This window comes from Mchenga conophoros, linkage group LG23, assembly GCF_057382185.1.
Source record: "Mchenga conophoros isolate Kocher_MC1m ecotype Shallow Benthic linkage group LG23, M_conophoros_male_GT1.1, whole genome shotgun sequence".
In the NCBI taxonomy this organism is placed as follows: domain Eukaryota; kingdom Metazoa; phylum Chordata; class Actinopteri; order Cichliformes; family Cichlidae; genus Mchenga; species Mchenga conophoros.
The window spans coordinates 25,726,704-25,747,046 of record NC_140547.1 but is presented as its reverse complement, the minus strand read 5'-3'; the positions used below and the strand labels follow the sequence as shown (position 1 = coordinate 25,747,046).

The following is a 20,343-nucleotide window of genomic DNA, read 5'->3' as shown; positions in this document are numbered from 1 at the left end:
AAGAGAAAAAAAATCTACAAGTGCTCAAGTACTTCCTGCTGTTTTTCTGCAATTATTTGCAGCACAGCTTAGATATGAGTAATTTAAATCTCGTCATCTCTCTGTGAGCGTGAGACTTTATAGAGACATCTATGTGCCTACTAGTTGAGGAGATGCAAGTTAAGCATCTTTTGTGCAGACCTGGAAAACAGTCCCTACAGGAAAGGGTTATTATTCGTTATAGGATGCACTTTAATCCTACAGTTTTATCTTTAAAAAACAAAACAAAAAACTAGGAAAATTTACACATTTTGACTCTCTTCATAGTAACTTCAGGGTTTTAGGCCATGTTCATCTCTTTAAGGTCCACTGTAGTCTTAGTTTGGTGTTGTTTGGAGGTCATTGGGTTCTCTTCACAAACAGGTTCATCATGTTGAGCTCTCCTGTTCTATTTGCTGCTTTTTGTACCTGCTCGAGGAGCAGACGTCCAAGGAGCTGTGGGAATTGTGGTGTTTGTGTCAGAGCTTCCTGTGCAGTGTTTCAGGGTCCAGCAGAGATGATAAGCGCACCAAGTCAAACTAATTAGTGTACAGACTCAAACAGAGAGCTGAGACCTGCGGGGTGCTGAGAGCCAGATGTTTGTTCAGAAGGCTGCGGCTTGTTGTTGGAGCTGACAGGTGCGGCTGGGCAGTCTGAGTAAAGGCTACAGCTCGTTCCTGCTCCTTTGAGCTTAAAACAAGCAACTCTCAACTGGGAATTAATTCAACTGAACATTTAAAAAAAAAAAGAAAGTACTATTTGTTTTTACTGCCTTATTGTTTAAGGTTAAAGACAAGAAATATGTAGAGAAAAGCCCCCTGCTTGCACTCAAACCTGAGATTCGTGCCCAAGTCAGTCAGCTGTAATCTAAATCATAATCAAGCAAAACTAGCAAACAGCAACATGAAACCTCTGTCTTGTTGCTGTTAATATGAATATTTTTTGTAATAATTATTTTTGACTGTTGGGTAAACCAAGCAAAGCACATTTACACTGATGTTTATGTGGATTAAAGGCAAAGGTAAAACAGTCATCCTTCAACTCGACTTTCATTTTTACAAAGTGGGATGTCATAGGGAGTGATAGTCCAGCTGGTTTTGAACTTGAACTGTGTTTTCATTTGGCACAACAATTCTTCATTGGATGTTTCAGAAGGTTAAAGCAGGAGTCCACGTTGACTCTCTTCTGCTCAGGAACGATTTCAAGCTGTGCAACCCAGAGCGTCCTCACTTGACGCTTTGCCTTTGGACTCCTCAACTGATTAAACTGCTAATTTGTAGCCGGAGTACCAGCTCTGATCACCAGCGAATATCCTCCACATGGCATTCGGGTAACTTTGAAAAAGGATGTTTGCTCTCTGTAAGTTTGAAGTCCACAGAAAGCACAGTGCATGTGGAAGCTAGATGAGGATGAAGAAGATGATCTTGATAGTCCTAACATTCACAAAGAATTAAAAAAAAACTTCCCACTGGGTTGGATGACATCTGGAGGAGGAGTCTTTCATTAATCAAACAATTATTTAATTAAAATTAATTTGTAAAAATTAACTTGATTTAACTTTAATTGTTCAGAATATGGAATAATAATAATTCACTGCTGCCCTTCAGTCTAGGTGATTGTTTAAACCCATTCGAATAACAAATAATTAATGCAACATAGTCCTCTAGTTTTTGTAAGGCAGTTAAGGTTTCCAGTATGGTAGTGCCTTGATCCTATGTAGAGGACAGATACCCATAATCCTTTACTCTGTGTAGCCAAAGTCAAACACAATCATCAATCCTACATATGTGAGACTCCAAGCCGATGTCGACCTTGTTATCGATGACCGAAACAGCATTTTCAAATCTGTCTCGTCCCTCCAGTCAGGATTGTTCAGCTGCTGGAACGCGCTCCATCATCTAAACAACCTTGGCTCTTAGAGATCAATACTTGTGACGAACTGACTGTGTTTCAGTATCGGTCCATCAGGTTTCCGAAATTATGCAAGCTTGTTAATGGCGCTCTAGTTCTCCTTACAGCATCAGCAGGTTGGGAAAACACAGCTTTAACTGGAAAAATGAACAACACAGTTCTGATTCATCCCACTATGTGAAGCAGTGGAGCTGGAATAATTGCGTTGATCATAGCTGATGGCCACGGTCCATCTCGTTTCAAACCCTGCAAAACGCAATCAACCCTCCTATTGATCTGTGCCACGATCCCAGTGTTATTGAAGCTCGGGTGAGCAAAGAAGAGCATGGACTATTTCTGCACGTGAACAAGAACGTGGCTGTTGCTAAATAGCAAGTACGCCAAGTTCTTATTTGAGATGTTTACTCAGGAGACTTCCACATATGGGAGGAGGCAGCGCGGCCATTCTTCAACTGGAACAGCAGCGTGTCTTTTCCCCTTAATTTCACAGAGATTAATATTTAGGATGAAGTTCTATATACTACAGAAAGTTATTCTATGTCTAATTAAAGTTGTTGGAGACACTGACTTGAGTAAGTAAGTAAGTAAAACTTTATTTATATAGCACCTTTCAAGATAAAAATCACAAAGTGCTTCACAGAAGCTAAAACCTAAAAATAAAAATCAACTAAAAGCAAGTTTAAAAAGATGAGTTTTTAGCTGTTTTTTAAAAGCGACCACTGAGTCCACAGATCTCAGGCTCAAAGGGAGAGAGTTCCACAATCTGGGGGCCACAGTTCCAAAAGCTTTGTCGCCTTTTGTTTTCAGCCTCGTGTGCTGGACAGCAAGCAAGCCCTGGTCACATGACCTCAGGGACCTGCTGGGAATGTATGGATGCAAAAGTTCACTTATATATGTTGGTGCTTGTCCATGCAGAGCCCTGAAAGTCAAGGTCAAAACCTTAAACTGGATTCTGAATTTAACGGGGAGCCAGTGCAGCTGAATCAGCAGTGGTGTGACATGGGAAAACTTGGAGGACTTGGTCAGAAGCTTTGCAGCGGCGTTCTGAACAACTTGCAGACGATCCAAAGAGGCTTTACATAAACAAGTAAACAAAGAATTACAGTAGTCCAGACGAGATGAAACAAATGCATGAATGACAATTTCTAATTCGGAGCGCGATACAATGGGACTCAGCTTAGCAATGTTTCTCAAATGATAAAAACAGGAGTGAACCAAAGATTTTACATGGGCATCCAAAGTCAGAGCTACAATCATTGTACATACAAAGCGATTATCAGAACAGTGTTGGATCCTTGTAGGTAATTTATGGTTTTCATAGTAGATTAGTTGATTTTCCTAAGGTTTAAAGAATCTTTGCATAACCTTGACATGTCATGACAAATGCTATGCTTATGCTATATTGTGAATGTGCGCGTGTGTGTGTCAGGATTGATCCTAAACACACAACTATCCTTCCAAGAAATGTCCTGTTGACTGTAGTTTTACCCTGAAGGTTAATTCACAGTTTGATCAAGCAGGCTTCATGAGATGAAACTGTCTTTTTTTCTGGGTAATCTGAAGTTAAATTTTTTGTCTAATGTGGAGAATTGCTTGATACCCAGCGTAACAGCTAGCTGGCTAACAGCTAGCTTATCTGCAATGCCACTTTCTGGCCAACAGATGGCACTCTTACAAATGTCAAATTTGATTTCACTGTAATTATATCAGACGAGTGTTTGTGTCCAGTCACAGCCGTCAGTGACAGCTTAACGCTCACACCAGATGTGAGGAGTAATACGTGAGCATTTCGTTTACGTAGGATAATAAACTTTTTTTATTTGAATATTTTTTATTTTTTGCTTATTTTTAAAGGAAATGTCCATGTGATTACCGTGATCATTTATAGTATTTTTCTTTATTGTTTTACATGAGGTATTGATTAAACTGAATACCAACATTTTAATTATAAGTATATGAACATACAGGACATATTTAAGAACCGAATAAATATTATCATAAATATTTTCTAAGATAACAGCAAAGTTTCCGTCCAGCTAAATCAAATTGAAATGAGAAACTTTTAATTGACCAAAGGTTATCTCAAAGTTGTGTTCATGCAGCCAACAACTTAAAATTTAATAATGACAACTCGAGTTGAAGAACAGCTCCCTCACAGGTTTACTTTCCACTCATGGAACATACAGCCATGTTCACAACTACTGTCAGCCTTCCTCTATTGTAAGTTTTGTGTTATACTTCACAGATTTGTTGACGTTACACCCTCATAACAGTGCTTTTTCTTCTTTCTCTGTTGATCTGCTAATACTAGTATCCCCAGTGTGGCTGTGCCTCTATGTTTAGTTTCTCCTCCTTGGGAACAGATCAGTGGTGTTTCTGGTCGTCTCCCTCAGTGCACTGTTGGATGCGAAACAGTGAGGCAACTGGATCAGCTGGGGAGGGGGGTGTTCAGACATGCTGTGCAGCAGGATTAGGACAGTGTGAAAAAGAGAGGAAGCCTTTGTTGTGGGAGGGTGGCACTTGCATAAGAAAGATAACGGGGGTATTTCTTCAACACGTGCTGCTGTAGATCTGAGAGTACCTGAGAGGCGTCTTAATCCCAAATGTCTTTAGGTTTTATGCTGCCAGTTTCTCCAGTAATTTGAGTTTTTCGATGTAAAACTGAACTTGCTTTAGATTATTTTACAGGATTAAATTAGTGACAGGCTTTAGTTCAGTGTAAATCGCTTTAAAAGTTTAAAGATGTTAAAAACAAGTTTTTCATATTCCTCACCTCACTTGAACTTGTTATTTCTCATCAACTGCAGCTGAAAACAATTTTCAGACTAATTGATCACTCACCGTGGGACCAGTCTAACAACTGACATTAATCTGGTGTTTGACAAGATTTTTAATCTTTAATTTGAAAAAAAAAAAGAGGTTTAGTCATCTTGAGATAAACATATACACATTTTTTTGCAGCCGCCTGTGTGTGTACGGCAACAGAGAACAGTGTTGAAAACAATATGCTGAAAAGCCTGTACATGTTGTTAGGTCTGCCGTGGTTCTTTTACACTGGGATTTTCCATCCATCTCTGGGGTTTATAGAGACTGGTCCAAAAAATTAGAATATATCCAGTGAGCAGCAGTGCGCTGGGAGAAAACATCTTGTTAATGTTAATGGAGAATGACCGGACTGTTTTGACCTGCTAGGAAGGAACTGCTAATGCAAATAAACACTTGTTACAACGAGGTATGCAGACAAGCATCACTGAAGGCGCAACATGTTGAACCTGAATTAAAGATGGTAATTTGGACCATTCTTAATCCTTCTCATTATTATTATTATTATTATTATTATTGTTTTTTTTTTTCATTTTATTTATGAACAACATCTATTTGTCTGTCTATCTATGACTAAAATGACTCTCAGCAGTGTGTTAGGAAAAAACTCCTCCTTCTTTACTGATCCCTTATCAGCAGATTCTCCCCATTTTGCCCAATCAGAGGAAATGACAGGAGCGACACGTGCTTTTTATAAGTGGATCAGCCCATTCAGTCTCAGCCTTATGTAACCCGCTCAGTGTGTGTCTGAGGAGGTGTGAGAACGCCTCGGCCTCTTGGCGCCGTCGGTCGTGCCTCATCCTCGCAGAGTCGTGCCGGTGTTTGTGGGCGAGAGCCGATGTGCAATCTGAAAATAATATTCATCTGACCGAGTCACGTAATGTTGTCATGTGGAATGTGAGTCACCTCCACCAGTGAAGTTTAAGTGAGCTTTATGTCCTGTCTCAGTATCATTCAGAGCACAGCAGACATTAGATGGGCATTTTTGAATTTTGATTTTAACCTGCTGAGATAACGATACAATGCCACTTTAAAGGTGGCACTCTGGATGTAAAAACAGTTCAAAGTGAAGATCAGAAGGAAAATGCCAATTTGTATCTAGTAGTTCAAAGTATATTTAGTTGTCTAAAACCTTGATTATCAAGTAGTTTTTTGTTTTGTTTTTTAAATCTATCCATTCTCCTCTGCTTATTCTTTTCAGGGGGGCTGGAGCCTATCCTAGCTACCATACCAGGTTGCCAGTCTGTCGTAGGGCTAACACATAGAAACAACAACCGTTCACACTCAGATTCACACCTATGGGCAATTCAGAATGACCCATTAACCTAACACCATTACCTGCATGTCTTTAAGTCTGAGAGAGTAATAGCTTTCTTCTTCCCTTTTTCCTCCTTTTTTTACCAAAAGACAATTTTTTGTTTTTGTATTTCACAACCTGATCTCAAACACTTGATCTATTCATTTTCTTTCAAAGGTCTTTTTATTAGACAAAGGTTCTAATACAATGTATACAATAACACAAAATGCTTCAGAATATTCCAAAATTTCAATCTTGTTCCCACCCTAAACCTTAAAACAACAAATAATTGGCAGCCTGATGCCCAACTAAACCAAAAAACAAACCAAAAAACAAACAGAAATAAACAAAAAACAAAAGCAAAAAACAACAAACAGACTCATAAAAGAAAAGAAAAAAACAAGAGGGGGGGGGGGGTTCCATGGACTACTCAGAAACAGTAGTTTTGGGCCTTTCAAAGAAGTCCAGCAAGGGGGTCCACAGTTTATAAAATGTATTTTTAGACCCACGAACTGTATATCTAATTTTTTCTAAATCCATACAAGACATTATATCTTTTAGCCATTGTGTGTGTGAGGGAGGAGGGGGGGGAAGAGAGTCTTTCCACTTCAGCAGTATAGCTCGCCTGGCCAGCAGTAATGAAAAGTTTAATGTTCGCAGGACTTCAGACATGGTATGGTAAAGAGATTTCCAAAAGGTGTACAGAGAAGGGCAGGACCAGTACATATGAAACAATGTACCAGGAGCACCCCCACACCTTATACAGGCTGGGTCCACCCCTGGGTATATGTATACTATTATATATGCATATACTATTATATATTGTACATATATTTATTAGTTTCAGATGTAGCCATTCTTGTATTTTGCTTGTTTACATTATTGTATTTTGCACAACTCTGTTGCTTGTGAAGCTCGCACACAAGAATTTCACTCACATGTGCTGTACCAATGTACCTGCACATGTGATGTGACAATAAAAGTGATTTGATTTGATTTGTGTGCCAGTCTATCCCTGGACCAATGCCCCCGATGAACTATCTTAAATTGGATAAGTGTATGTCGAGCACACATTGATATATTGTGAACCTGACACTTGATCTATTCAACTGGGTTAAAGTGACTTTATGACAACGGGTGAAACAAAAATTAAAAGTGGTGGTAATCGGCTCTAATGTTAGCTTGCTAGGCTAACTAGCGCATTCATTCTTGGTGTAAGCTATCTAACATATCTTTTTAAAAAAAGATGTTTATCCTAGCTTGCTAGCTTCTATTCTCTCATTGAAATGCTGGCATGAATGCTGGCTCAAGTAAAAGCTTAAAGAGGTTGAGTAACTGGTAAATAGAGTTTGCCAGTTAGCTTATGGTGAACTATTATCATGGTGAAATTAATCTAGGCCTGTCTTCTTTAGGTTTGATCTTTTGGAGTAGAAGATGGAGTTAGACTACATCCTGAGAACATTTCAATCTTAAATTGAATGCTCAAAAAGTAAGATTGGTTCCCATGAGCAGTATTTACAGTTATGAGAGTTACAGTAAAATGTTGTTATAAGTCCTGTCCATGTTGTCTATTTTGGGATAGCCCAGATTAAAACTTAATTTAGATTTTTCTCGTTTTTTTTTTTTTTTTTAATTTTTAGTATTCCAGCTTTTTTCTCAGGAATGACTGGCATCCCTTGGAAAGTAGAGTTTTGCCACCCTGCTGCTCTTGGCACTGTTTGGTCCTAATAATCTGACCTGCCTGTCACCCATGTGTATGTCTGTGATCCCCATGATTCTGCTGCCACTGGCCACATCCTCCTCTGCGCACGGTCACATTTCCACAGCAAACCCCAGCCGGTATTGATTAACATGTGCAGAGGGATGGCAGCTGCAGTGCTAGGTTATCAGTGGGACGATTGACAGTGGCGCCCTCTCTTTTCCGTCTCTTCTGTCTCTCCCGGAAGCTGACATGTAAACCGGTGACACACTCGGTCCTCCGCTGTGAGCGGCGGGAAGCTGGCAGCTCGTTCTGAGCTCATCATGAACAGGCCTGTTCTTGGCAGCTCACCCATCAGCCTGTTACCTTGGATGGCTGATGAATAACACCGAGAGACAGAGAGAGGTCTGTCTGCTTCATAGGCTCATTTTCTCAATAAACCACCGGCATTCAGACGAAGAGGGAAGAGAAGTTTTCTAGAGAGCGTGAGATGGGACAATTTTCCTCAGGTCAGTGATGTTGTTAAACTTGGGATGTATTGAATATGAACAGTGCTTTAATTTCTGTTGTCATGTGATGATGTGCTTATTACAAAAGGCTGAGAGTGTAAAATGTTGGGTGTTTTGGTCCACCACTGAGTAACTAACTAAACTAAATAAATTGAAAACTAAATAAAAAGGAAAATTAATACAGGAGAAATATAAATAGAAAATACTAGAAACAGATTCATGCCTATAATATATACATTTTTAATATCAGTTTTGGTGTATTTCATGATATATAAAATTTCTATGGAGTCCTTTATTTCTTTATGTCTGAGTTTATCTGTTTTGGTCTTCCATATTTTAAATATTAAAAAACTAACAAAATTTATGAATGAATATATAAATAGACTAAAAAAGAAACAGGAAACAGGGTAAGCAATATGAAGGAGAAAAGACACACACACACACACACACACACACACACACACACACACACACACACACACACACACGTACATACATATATATATGTATGTACGTGTGTGTGTGTGTGTGTACGTGTGTGTTTTCTTGTTTTGAATCATAGGAATGGTTACCAATGCAAAGAGATCTTAAAACGAGTTGGAGTGCAGTGAGTAATACATTATGAAGCTCTTATGTAACACAGCATGGTGGGAAGGCAACGGCTGTGTTTTTTTTTCTTCCCCCCCTTTTATACTCTTTCTCCTTTCTTTTTGTTTTCACTCTCCCATTTTAGTGTTTTCCTTTCAGACCTTAAACAAATCACCACATCCAAGACCTTTAAAATCTCTTATCCAAGTCAATTGTTGATTAATAACTAGAGGTGATAAATCTTTTCAAGTCTGAAATGTGACAAAAACAATCACATTTTGATGTTGCATTCATAATAAATTGCTACCATAAAAATCCATGTTTTTCAAACAATATTTATAGTTTTCTATACTTTTTGTAATTTCCCTCTATAAATTTAAATGTTCACCTCCAGGTTCAGTGTTTTCTTTATTATTATTATTATTATTATTATTATTATTATTATTTGTAGTGCCCGGGTTAATATGGGTTAGAAAAACTTTACTGCACCATCTTGTGGTAGCAATTGATACTGCATGAAGGTACAGCTTATATCTAGTTCAACATGAGTTGATATCTCACCCACACAACACATGGACGTCTTTAAAGTAATTTCTTCAACTTCTGTAAACTATTTTGTGGACTTTTAGAGGGTTTTAAACTGTCTTTAAACATTATATTTTATTAGTTATTCAGTGTTATGCAATTCCACTTGTTCAGTCTGTTTCTGCACATGGTTCCTCACTCTTCTCGGAGCCCTCTTCACCAACAAACACAAACACCCACTGAAACAAAAAGTTGAGGACATGACTTCACTTGATATTATAAATATTTTCAGAGTTGAAGGCATTGAGGTAGAGAGTGGTGGGTCGAAAATCTTGGGTCCCAACTGTTGAATAGAACATGTGAAATACCAATGTTGTTTCTCCATTTTTACAGCCGTAAGCTACATTCTGACTGTAATAGACAATTGTTTTTTGATCCAGAAGGAACCATGGGTTGATGAGGATCCTGGTGTTAAAATGTAGGTAAAAATGAGACATTTCATAAGCTATAACTTATTTTGAGCAGATACTGACCGCACATGGTGATATGACACTTCAAAATTTACCTTTTTGAAGGTTTCTTCACTGAATAATCTGGAAATGGATCAAACATCCAGAGCATTAACACCTGTGTCCATCCCTTTACGTCACAGCTGGCACACTTTTATTGAAACTATGATGTCGATGGTTAATGGTGGCTATAGAAACCATCTTTTCTCTTTAACATTAACATCTTTTCTCTTTAACATTAACATCTTTTCTCTTTAACATTAACATCTTTTCTCTTTAACATTAACATCTTTTGTCTTGGACATTAGTGTGTTCACTTCCTGCTAACAGGAAGTTGGATCGTGGTATTTTAAGCCCAGCCGGTGCAGCAGATCTATGAACAGTTGTTGTGATATTTCTCACCATTGCTGAAGCTTTGGCGTCAGTCACGACCGTGACACAGGCGGTCACGTTGTGTGTTGTCATTTTTGTGTTGGTGGAAGCTGTTGGGTGACACAGCAACAACTCAGATTTTTTATTTTGTCATTTTTCGCAGTTTGTGTGTAAAGTTCCTCAAGTGCGAAAATTGCTGTCGCACTTTAACGCAGCCGTATGTTCACAGTGGAAAGTCTTCGTGCTGTAAGCGACATCTCACTAGAGTTATCCCAGAGAATCAATGATTTTTAGCTTCTTTAGCTTGTCTGGAGCCACATTAGAGCACCTGAGTGTGAATTACAATGAAAATTTTCAAGTCCAGTAGGTACAGTAGTCTCATGGGTACATAACACTGCTGTTATTCAAAATCTTCCAGGATATTCTCTGTAAATATTTCCCTTTATTGTGACCCTAATCACCAAAATATTCCAATTTTCTCTCCCTCATATCCAGATATTTAAGGTTAAAATATTTAAAAGAAAAAAGGATCTCATGTCATCATGAACCCGTGGAGTTAAAGATCAATCTGAGTAGTGGAGGAAAATTGGAAAATCTTAAATGCGAAGGAAAACATGACAAAAAAGTTCCTTTTCTTTGATTTTTACTGTGTCATAAAGCGGTAAGAAAGCATTCGATTTGTATGTAGTGTAGTCATTTAAGGTTTGCACGTCGAGGCCATTTTCTTCTGCTGATGCCACTTTGCACCAAATTAGTGGAAAATTTGTAACATTCATTTGAAACTTTCTATTTTTAGACATAAGTTTGAGAAACAAATCACAGAAGCTAGATGTTTGACCTCGGCTGTTTGAGCTTGTAGACATTTACACCCTCTAAACGTCCTCTCCTACTAAAGCACGTTGTTAAAAACACATGAAATCTTTGTTTTAGACGTTTTAGTCTTGTTGCACAGACCACTTTGAGCTGCTTTTAGTTGTAATTTCCAACTGAAATGAAACCAGGGAAGTGAGATTAGTCTTTACAACTTCACACAGGAAAAATACTTGTGGACAAAGATGACTTCCAAAACATCCCCATCTGGATTCTCCAAGATTTCAAGGACTTATTTAGTCCCTAGAAGAACTTGAATACTCTGCATTTTTCTCCCACGGCGAGCCAGAACACTCTCGGATATCGAGTGAAAATCTCTTTAAGAAACTTTAAAGTTGAAAATATCAGACCCTCTCCCCCTGGGCACTAAACTGTCTGCTCTGAAAAGCCCTGACTCTGATCACGAGGGAAGCAACGATAAGCTCAGTTCAATCTCATGTTCTCCAGCTGCTAATTATGGATCATAGTCAAACCATATTAGTAAATGGATTAAAAAAACAAAACAAAACATAGTTTGAGCCACATGCTGACCTCTAGCAGCAAATCACGGGAAGTGCATAGAGGGTGATGATGAAAACATGATGTTAACTTAGTGTTTATACACCAATCTGCGGTTAATCATTAGCTATTAATCATCTCTGACTGCCTTCCACAGCGTGTCTTTTCCTCCTGTCTCTCTGCCCTCCAACCAGTCGTAGCAGATGACCTCCCTACCCTGAGCCTGGTTGTACAGGAGGTTTCTTCCTTTTTAAACTGAGTTTTTCTTTCCCACTCTTGCCAAGTGCTTGCCCCATAAGAGGGTTGTCTTATAGTTTCGGTTTTCTCTGTATTATTGAGGCGACTGTTGCTATGATTTGGTGCTATTTAAGTAGAACTTAACTGAATTGAACTGAATTAATGTGACACTATAGAATCAGGCGAGGTCATGGTGATGAAGTGATGGTTACAGACCAGACTCTAGGGCCTTGATGGCAGTTGTAGGGCGACTCCATTGGTTGCTAGCATAATTTTGTAGCTGTAGTTTGACTAGAAGTGGTGGACTTAACTGTAAATACTGCCCAGCTACTTTCTGAGCTGTAGTGAAACTGTGAAAAACAAACTGGAAATTGAGACGGTTCACCTTCAGAATAAAAGTTGCGCCTTTTGAAACTCGCAGTGCGGGGCACAACTTTTATTTTGGAGGTGAACCATCTCCATTTTCAGTTTTCATTGCACTATAATGAGTTTTGCCACCACTTGGCTAGTAGTTAGTGAGTATTTGCAGACAAACATGAAAACTACAGGCAACCAAAATAATTTGTTAGCATGACGTCACGTGTGAAGCCTCAGTAAAAAATAAAACATCTAATTTTTAATGATAACATTAATATATTAAACTTTAGGCCCTTAAGTCTTTCTAGTCTGGATCAAGTGATGAAGTGAGTTTCTGTTTAAAATAAACAAATAAATACTTAGTTCATCCAGCTGAAAACCGCAGCTAATAATGTGAGATTTAAAAGAAAAAGCCTCATTATCAGGACTTATCTGTATCTCACTGTCACTGAAAGCATAGTGATCTCTCACTCCAGCAGTCCAGCTCTTTAAAACACTGGATTAATGCAGTAAGGCCACTATAGCTGCACGCTGTAAACATATGGCTAAGCAGGCACTGCTGAGGTCATCTGGGTTTCTGGTTTCTTATTGGGTGAAGCCCAGCCTTCTGACAGGCTTGGAGACCTCGCCCGAGGGGATTAACAAAGCCGAGTGTGTCAATGAGTGCAAACAAACACACGTACGTGAACGCGCTGCTGACATCCAGGTATGAACCAGTAACAATGAAGCGGGCACAGATAGTCAGAGGTGGGAAAACAACAGAAGTATTTTTAAATCAGCACAACATGAGCAGATTTTATGAGTCAGAGTTATGAAACCTACACAACCCTCTGTGTACTGAGGTAGTGAGAGAAAACCGACAGGAAAATGAGGCGAGGAAGACAGAAAATCACATAAAATCAATGTCAAGTGTGTTAGATTCTTTGAAATCCTTCAATGTCAGACAAAGTACTGGATGTTTTTTTTCCCCCCACTTACAACCAAATGGTTCTAATGAATCAATCGGCTAAAAGCTAAAAAGCTTTATTTCTTCTTAAGGTTCATCCCTGCAGACTTTTCTGTCTCAGAGTTCATTAAGATGCATGAGTACAGCATGAATCCCGTCTCCTCCTCTTTAATCTTCTGACAACAGACTCCCTTTAAAAATAAAAGAAAAGAAAAATCTGTAAACAGCTGAACTTAGGTCAGTGAATCCAGGTTAGGCTAGTTTAACTTTAGTCAGTGTCACAATAGCGTGCAGCCTGCTAACTGGATCTGAGGTTGAGGTTTTGGCGTCATAAATAACATCTCCTGCTTAAATGTTCCAATCAAGAGCATTTTTATTTCCATCTGCAGACGTTTATATTTGTGAAGGCTCTGTCGCAGGACATCCCCTCACAGAACAGAGCAGGCATCAATAACAACAGGTCCGACCAGCAGGGATGGGTATTGATAAGATTTTAACGATTCGATTCCTTATCGATTCTCTTATCGATTCTTTTTTTTTTTAAAAAGGAGAACACTAAAGTCGATTAGCTTAGAACTTTGTTTTATATCTTCTCTTTGAACAAGATAGAAATTTAGGAGTAACATGGCCTTACAAACCCAACAGTGAGATCTTAAGAGATCCACAGCCTATGGCTCTTCAATGGGGTGTCACAGGGTCCCCGGGAAAAAAAATTGTAAATGTAAAATAATAAAATAAATATTCTTCTGTAGCAATAACAAAGTTTAACATAAATTATTCTGTAGCAATTACACAAGAATATCCAGTAATGTCCCTGCCTACAATTAAACACATTCACTTACCAAAAATCGGGGGCATCTGCTGTGGCAAATGGGTGCAAACCTTTGACCACAAACTTAATCACTGCTCGGTGACATTCGTCTATCCTGGCCTGAAAGGAGACGCTACCGGTAGACTGCAGCGAGAACTGCCAGCATCTGAGCCAGCCAGACTCTGTCTCTCTCATCATGGTTATCTAAATGCAACGCACAGTAATAGCAGGTTTTGTAATAAGGTAAATCGCGCTAACATAATATGCAATGCTAATTGATTAGTTACCTGCAGTATTAACGGGAGAGGACGTGGAAACGCTACCGCTGCTGCTGGGTTGAGCTTCGCTAGTCCGGAGCGGATCAAAAACACGACATTCGTTGAAAGCAATCGCGTGTTTTTTGAGCAAATGCTTTTGCATATTCGTAGTGTTTCCTCCCTTTGATGAAATCTCTACTTTGCAAGTATTGCACGTTGCCCTGTTGTCATCCTTTCTCATAAAGTGTAACCAAACTTTTGAGCGTTTGTGCCGCTCAGGCGCCGTGTTTCCTACTGGGTAAAAGACGCTACTCAACGTGATGACGTCATTCGGGGCGACTGGAATCGATAAGGGAATCGTTTTTAAAAGTGGCAAACGATTCCAAGGAATTGAAACAGTGGGAACCGGTTCTCAACAAGAACCGGTTTTCGATACCCATCCCTACCGACCAGGCGCGCGACGTTTCTCCCGTTGGTGCGGTAGCATCTAATCTCGGCGTGCCGCTTTTACTGTCTGTGGGTCTTGTTATGTTTGAAGTTTTCTGAATTTTACTTTGAGTTTCCTTGTTACTCTTTAAGATCCTCAGCTGGTGATCTTGTTACGTGGTATTCTGGATGGTAAATTGGTTATTAATATTTGATTCTTTGGTTTGGCCTAGCCTCCCTGGTGTCTTCTCGTATCTTGCGGTTATGTCGAGGCCTCTGTGTTAGGAGTCTCTCTGTCTTATTTTTTTGAGTCCTTGCTTTGAGCTTTACTTCCTGTGTCTTTGATTTCTTCAGCTGTGTCTGGTTCCCCAGGTGTTTCCACTTCCCCCTGATTGCCTTGCGTGTCTCGCTGTATATGCATTTCCTCGGTCTCTTGTTGCTCCTTGTTACATCATAGCCATTTTTCCTGTGCTGCCTGGATTTTGTTTCTTGATATATTGGACTCTGTTTTTCCTCTGATTTGTATTCATGTGTGAACTTTTAGTGGTTGCTTTTGAACTCTGCCTTTGCGTCCTGCATTTAGGATCCTCACCAACCCCCCCCCCCCCCCCTTTTTTTTAAACTGAAAAAGAAGGTGAAATTATAATGTGAGAAAAATATATAAAAATGTTGAACATGCTATATAGACTGAAAGCAACACTGCCCTGTGTGTGAGAGGAAAAGGACTGTAGAGTAATGCATTATTAAAAGTGTGAGCTTTTTCAGTAGGACTGAAAGAGTTGCTATGTTAATAAAGTTTACCCGATTTGTAGTCAGGAAAGAAATCCGGAATAATTGCCATCTGCGTGAGTTGACAGACGATCAATATCACAGTTCCATCATTAAGACTAGAGAGAGTCTGATGGTCTATAATTCAGTATGTAATTAAATTAATGTTTAAAAGACAGTTTTAGTTTTGATTCTTTATTCTCAGCTGCAATGTCCTTCAAACATAGGCTGACATAGAGCCACCTGATGCTTGCTGTAGCTGCATGTAATGAGATCTCTCAATGCGCATTGGTAATAAAGCTTTGACTCTTCATCTGACTCTTCTTCTCCAGCTGGGATATTAAAGGATTGGTGAGGTCAAGGAAGTTACCTAAACAGGCAATAGATAATCTTGATAACTGCAACATATAAAGAGGATGCCACACCTGAGTTTGAAGTTGCTAACCTTCATTCTAAACAAACTTAAACAAAATAGACAAAGCACCAGAAATGTGAAAGAGACTAGGCTAGCAGCTCAATTGGCTACAGTACACAGAACGTCCCTTCTTAAGTTAATAGCATGAAGGAAATTAAGCTAGCAGTTAGAAAGATGAGCAAAGGAGTAGCAGCAGGGAAAAAGGATGGTGCAACAGAGAGACCAGGAAAGACGAAAACTTTAAACCCTCCTAGTATCCAAACACAGGAGTCTGAGGGACCTTTCAGGAATGGTGCCATTATTTTCCAGAGAGCTGATTGGTCAGTAGGTGGTGATTTTATACCTGCTGATCTCTAATCTCAAGCATGATCTGCTCAGGAGCAGGTTAGATTACCATGGCTTTGTACAGCAGTGAGAAGTGATGCACCTTTGTAGTACAGAAAGCCCAGAGTTAACCTTGTACTTACCTGGATAAGCCAAAGTCCTGCTTTGTAGTACAGGCCTATTTTCTACAGCAAACAGTTTGGAGGCGCGTTACCAACAAACAACCAGTTTTTGCATTTCAGTCTCAGTACCAAGTGCTGGGAAGAAACTTGTAGTTATTAATATAATTCTCTCAAACAAAGCTCAGATATTTGCAGATCATGGCTACCTTTTAGTTATTTTCATTTAAGGAGCTCTCAGTGCAGTGAAACTGTCCCAGCAATCGTTCTTGATCGTCTGGTTTAAAATCCTCTGTGGTGGTGATCAGAAGTAAAACTATAAACACGTGTCATCGTCCAAATACTTGAGACCTGACTGTATGCGCACCCAGAAGCATTCATCCTCCACCAAGACCAAAACGATGTCTCGCGCTTTATAGAATTTCACCTGATGGCTTTTGCATAAGCCTGCTGTGAAACGGTCAGTGTGCCGTGTCTAAAACACTGAAAAACATCAGTTTGGTCACATTATTCTTGCAGGAAAAGCGGCAGGTAATGACCCAGAATCTTTTTTTTTCTTTCTTTTAAATGTAGAAAGAAAAGAAGCTGAGCTGTAGCATAAGTGCTTGCAGCAAGCATTTCTCAGCCAGGCTGTTTATTAATAGCCATGGTTTCTTTATTCATGAGGAGGCTTCGAGTTCAGACTGATGATGTCAGCGTAGGGAACGAATCGAGCCTCTAACTCACTGATTAACAAACAGCTTTGTTATTTTTTTTTGTTTGGTTGTTTTTAAAAAAAAAAAAAACCCAGCTTGTTTAAAGCAGGGATTGATTTCTCTGTTTGGGGACTTTTACGTGTTTCTTTTTGTCCTCCTAACACGGCTAATGGATCGACCCGCTCGCTGCGCAACAAAAGGTTACAGAAGTTTTTCATTAAATGCAGACGAGTAGGGCCTGAGCAGGCCATATGTTCAGTGTGAATTCACTGAACAGTGAACAGTGAATTCACATCAGGCTTCAGAGAGCGAGAGAATAACATCAGCCCTACTTGAGCCGCATTTAAAAAACAATGGAGAAGCACGGGGACCGGTGCAGTGTGGAGGGTGTTATATAATTATTTTTACTTATGTTTAAAAAACAAAACAAAAAAAAAACATGCACACTCACATCACATACCCAGAAAAATCTAGGTTTGAAAACATCACGAACTATGAGACTGTAGGCATCACCTATGCGCATATTTAGTGCAGCAGATAACTGAAACAGTCTTTCTAAAAGTGGATACGAGCGCCAACGTTTGCACATTTGTTACTCCCAGTAACTGTTAGATCTCTCTAAATTTCACAATTTTCATTTTTTTTTAATCTTAAGAAACGGCAGTTTTCTTTCAGGTTTTGATTTTGACTACATGTAAGTCACATTTATTATCTAAAAATATGTTTGTTATGCCGGGTAACTCATGCAACTAACCAAAACTACACGATGAAGTTTAAGGTTAGTCTGCTGTTCCTACCCTCTCCTACTTTAGGCCAAGGTAAATACATTGGAGTTTATAAAGCACTTCACTCTTCACCTAGCACCAGTGTTAGATGTGACGTGTTCCAGAGTAACATATTAGTGTAATCACATTACATTTTTTGGTAACACGGTAATGTAATGTCCTACTGAGATGGCTCACCTTTACTTTCATTGCATGAAAGGAAAGGAGCACGAGGGCAACCTGCATCCAAGACAGAAACAACAGCGTTGAACTCTCCCATGGAGGACACTTTTGCCCAGTCTCCTTCTTACTGTTGATAAATTATTATTATTATTATTATTATTATTATTTTACATTATTTTTTTTGGCACCCGAATCATGAACTCTGACTTTAACTGAGGCAACTGAGGCTGTGTTGTCCACCAAGGGCCCAAGTAAACTAATATCTGAAGATTGGCGAGATGCATCCATTTTTAATCCTACAATTTCACCTGTCTGTGTATTTTTCACAGACAAAACACAAAAAAATCCATTTGGGTTCACTGAGGCTGCTCATCCTGGAGTATTGTATTTATAATTATTTATAATTCAGAGGATGTTACACTGATGCACACTTATATCCCGAATACTCAGATTATACTCAGATCTCATTAAGAGAGCTATTAATTATTTACATTATGAGCACAGAAGTCCAATCCTCATAGTAGTTGCATGAATGGATTTATATCCTCACAACAAGGAGACACACACACACACTAATGTGTAGCAACACATTCGGGGGAATAGACTAGGCCATTGATTGGCTCTCTTGCTGTTGCTATGGCAGTTTAAGCTGCTCTTCTATTGGTCAGGCTTCGGACCAGGACCCGTGTCGGCTGTCTGTCAGCATCCCACCGTTGTCATAGCGACACACAGGAAGCAGGGTGGGAGGAGGAGAACGGTGTGGTTGTTGTTGTTTTTGTTGAATCCCGCAAAAGCAGAAGAATTCCTCTGTCTGTGGTCTGTTGTGCCTTTTGTTTCTTCCATTTCCTAGAGGAGGATCACATTTAATGATGCACATTAAAAAAAAAAAAAGAAACATTTTCTTTATCTGTTTCCACACACACACACACACACACACACACACACACACACACACAGGCTGCAGGGTCACTGGGCAATGACCCCCTAATCCTCTGCCAAAAGATTATTATTAATATGACATGCTTGGATGAATAGGGGATAAAATAAAATCATAGGGAGTGTGTGTGCGTGAGCGTGTATGAGTGCCTGAAATCCTTTTTTTCCCCCCTTTTTTTGTGGGACTGTACTGCACATTTATTCATCATCTTCTTCCTTGCAACTGCTTCATTACGGTTCTATTAAAATGCAAATGCCCATCTGGAATCCCCCCCAAAAAAACAAAAATAAAACAGCATTCGCTTTTAGCAAGGCTGAACTTGTTTATTTAGCCATCTATCATTCATTAACCTGAAAACATACTGTCATTATTATGCCTGCTATAAAATTAAGGGTTTAATGCTGTCATGAGGCAGTGCTACTCAGTTTGCTGGCCTTAGACTGTGCTTTGAAAATTGATACGATATTTTCATATTAGTGAGTAATGAGAGAGAAAAGACGGTCAGCCTGGGGGGCAGATATGGCCTCCTCTCCCACATGAAGAGCTCTGAGAGTTTATGAGATTTTGGCTTTAGGTTTTGATGCTTGGACTGGATGTAAAATTGATGATGCGGTTGCCCTGATAATTTCGTATGAAGGTATAAGGACTTGAGAATGATAGGAAAGAAGTAAGTCTGAATATATTGATAGTATGAAGGTTAAAGTTTGCATGGCTTCATTAAATGTAGGGGAGACCGGGGATAGTTGTAACATTTTTGACATTTCTGTCTGTAAATTGAAGCTCTTTTAAGGTAGTGGATTCAAAATGTAATGCAAAGTATTTACATGTCTCTGCTATTAAATAGTGCAGCTATTTTCTCTGCAGCACAATTACCCATTGCATGGTATGGCCTCAAACACAAAGAGTGAAATGTTACAATTAACCCCATAGTCTGGGTTAGTTGTAACATATCCTGGGGTGAAATGTAACACAATGAAATAAGGGTACTAACAAAATATTAACATGTAATCTTTGTTTATTCAACACATGAATGCACTTACATCCATTTATGTAGCTTTGTGTGTGTGTGACAGAATGCAGAAATCTAGCTTTTGAACATATTCCAACCCCCCAAAAAAGACAAATTCTGGAATTTTCTGCAACTGAATATTTCATTAATTTTGGTTGGTCTTCCTTGAGTTTGGCCTCATTGGCTCAGTGGGCATTAGAACCTACAACTCTTGCACCAATTTTGAACATAACAATGAAGCTGAAAAAATGTAGTTGTTCACCAGCATCGCAATTCCATTACTTTTTATCATGGCTTACCTTGGTGTGGTTTGCAAAGTGCTTCAGAAAGATGAGGAAATCTGTTTCTTGCACCCATCCTGATTTATTTCCACTACCAGTATTTCCTACTGGTCCATCTCTGACACAGAGGTCTGCATAATGTATGTGTGGGAACACAAACAGTGGAGGAATTGTGTTGCCAATGGCATTAACCGC

The 20,343-nt window shown here is 39.2% G+C and overlaps 1 protein-coding gene across 2 annotated transcripts in view; it reads left to right on the top strand.

Moving 5' to 3' along the window:
* tmem198ab (transmembrane protein 198ab) overlaps positions 1 to 20,343 on the top strand; it is a 41,604-nt gene that overhangs the window by 7,668 nt on the left and 13,593 nt on the right. The window contains exon 1 of one of the 2 annotated variants that reach the window (XM_085265299.1): positions 8,111 to 8,257. The exons of the other annotated variant lie outside the window; for it this stretch is intronic. The gene's annotated coding sequence lies outside the window, so the exon portion shown is untranslated. Of the gene's footprint in view, positions 1 to 8,110; positions 8,258 to 20,343 lie in introns of those variants that run through there. 2 annotated transcript variants of the gene reach the window in all.